Source organism: Silene latifolia, chromosome Y (assembly GCF_048544455.1).
Source record: "Silene latifolia isolate original U9 population chromosome Y, ASM4854445v1, whole genome shotgun sequence".
NCBI classification, from domain to species: domain Eukaryota; kingdom Viridiplantae; phylum Streptophyta; class Magnoliopsida; order Caryophyllales; family Caryophyllaceae; genus Silene; species Silene latifolia.
Window position 1 is genome coordinate 246417454 of NC_133538.1, and position 2984 is coordinate 246420437.

Genomic DNA, 2984 nt, shown 5'->3' on the forward strand with positions numbered 1-2984 from the left:
GGAGCTCGTTGGATAGGAAAAGCACCTCGGGTATTGCTACCTTCTTAGGACCGTGCCTCATTTCATGGGCATCCAAGAAGCAAAATACCGTTGCTCTATCTACGGCCAAAAGTGAGTATGTAAGTGCCGCTCTTTGTTGTGCTCAAATTATTTGGGTACTATAACAATTGCGTGATTATGGTCTTATTTTCGAAACCACTCCCATATTTTGTGATAATACTAGCACAATTAACATCTCGAAAAATCCAATACAACATTCTAGGACGAAACACATTGATATAAGGCATCATTTTTTACGTGATCAAGTCGAAAAAGGAAATATATGTCTAACCTTTTGTAGAACAGAAAATTGCGTACATTTTTACAAAACCATTAGAAAGGGAACAATTCGTAAAACTTCAGTTGTAAATTGGTTTGTTAGGCGACATGTAACATGAATTAAAATTATTTTCCTACATGATTGACTAGAGAAAAAGGATGTACATGTTATCAAGTTTAAAAATGTCAAAATTTATCATGTGCCAAATGGACCGAAAAAATTGCATTAAAACTTCACATTTTGCATTTGAATTATTGCATTGAGCCTCACAATAACTTTATGTCAAATCAATCAAATCCCACCTATAGCCATTTCCTACACCATCATTTCCCACATTTACACTCTACCTCACTTATTAACCACTCCCTCTAACCCAACCGTCCATCTCTTAAACCCCATGCAATAACCACACTTTCCCATTTACCCACAAACTTCAATTCAAAATTCAAAGAAACTCAACCTCTTTCATTTCCCTAAAACCGTCAACCCCAACAACCCTCAAATGGCTCCCAAAAAATCATTCAATAGAGAAGTCCAAAATCTTCAAAACTCCTTCAACCCAAAGTTCATTGCCAAGCAAAAAATGGCCACCAAATTCGCTGCAAATATCGATAAATGCGACAAACCCAACCCGTTCCCTACCAAGCCTCCAACAGTCAAGCCCAGTGTTGCACGAACGAAATCCATAGCTACAAAGGGAAGAGGCCGTGGTAGAGGAGGTCGTGGTGGATTAAAAAGGAGTCCCCAAATCTCTATGATGTTGGGTTCAAATGTTGATGTTGATTCCGAGGAAGATGAGCCCACACTTAATCAAATGGCAAGTGAAATCAACAAAGAAAAGGTGATTGTAGAAAATATTGTTGAAGAGGATGTGGTTGTTGAAAAAGAAAATGAAAATGAGGATGGATATGATGTTGTTGAGAAAGAAAAAGAAGCACAAAAAGAAAAAGAAAGTGAAAAAGAAGTTGTTGTTGAAGTGGAAAAGGAGATCGAGGATGATGGTGTAAATGAGAAAGAAAAATCGAGTAACAAAGATGAAGAAAAAGAAAAGGAGGTTGTGTTTGAAAAGGAGAAGGAAACAGTAGGTGAGAAAAATAATGATGATGCTGAAAAAATCGGTTCTCCGGTTGAAAATCCCGAAAATAAAGTCATACATGAAGAAGAGTTCATCCCCAACAATGAAAATATTGTTGAACCCAACAATGAAGACAAGGTGTTTGATGAATTTGATCCTCTCTCCACCAAAACCCCCAAAACCAAATCTCAAATAAAAATCACCGAACTGTTTGGTGATGATGATGATGACATTATCATTAGAACTCCTACCAAAACAAAGACAAAGCCTAAAACCGTTACCAAAAGAAAGAGGGGATCAAACTCCAAGGTGGCCAAAAAGCCGAGGTACCCGAAGAAAAAGGAGGTGGTGGTAGAACCGGATGATGAGGATATTATTGAGAATAAAACTCCTCTCAACACTTGCACGGAGTTGATGGTAACCATTCATGATGATGCATTAAAAAATGATGTCCTTGCTCACCTCAATACTCCCGACCTTCTGGATGACACTCTCAAGCTATGTCAAGGGATTCTTGCATGTTGCTTCCATAGCAGGAGGCGATACAAAAAAAATCATGGTATGACTCTTCTCCAGCTTTTGCATTCTTCAAAGCTGCTGTTTTTGGTCAAGGTTGGTTTAATCTCCTCGACAAATACTCTCCGGTTTAAATGTCGGAGGTAATTCAGTTCTATGCAACAGTCAAGGCTGATGTTGCATCAGGAACTCTCTCGGCATTCATTAATCAAAAACCCTTTGTCTTGACCATTGACCAACTTGCCTCCTACCTTGAGGTTGAAGCCGTGGGTCTTACCTCCTTCCCTAAGAGTACTTGGGGTGATATTGATGAAGCTATGGCTAGTGAGGTTGTGAGAACCTTTCGATCCGATAATGACAATGGGCCAACCATCATTTATGCTCATGAACTTCGTGCCCCCCCCCCCCCACCGTTTCACCTTTAACCTTGTTCACCGAGCCATCTTACCAAGCAACAATAGTAGGGGAATATGCTCTCTCTTTGAGATGCTTCTTCTCCACCATATTCTCAAACGCCGTCCCATCAACCTTCCCCAACTCATCATTCACTGTATCAATGAGACAGCCCCCGACCTTCAAAAAGGGAAATTTGACAAGAAAACCGTGATTCCCTATGGTATGTGATTGTCCATTATTTTTATGAAAAGGAAGCTAGTCTTGAAAGGTAGCCCTGGTATTGAGAAGTTGAGTGATGAAATGACCATGGGTTTACTTTCTCAAATGACTTTGGCTATTAGCAATGGGAAGTTGGTTCGCAAGTACTTGCGTATGGTTAAGTCTGGTGCAACAGTTGGCTCAACTGTTGAAATGGGTTCAGTAAATGCAAAGTTGGACAAGCTTGTGAACATGGTGTCCAAGTTGGTTGTCGACAATGAGACCCTTAGGGAAGAAGTTGCTGAGCTCAAAACCATTAATGAAGATCTCATTGAGCGTGTGCAAGCTCTTGGGGGAGATGCTCTCGATGATGAATAAGGCATCCGTGCCTAACCTTACCCTCCTAACATTTTGGCTCTTTGTTTTTAACTCTTATGCAAATCATGGACTGTTTTTCTCTCTTATTTCAAACATTTGATT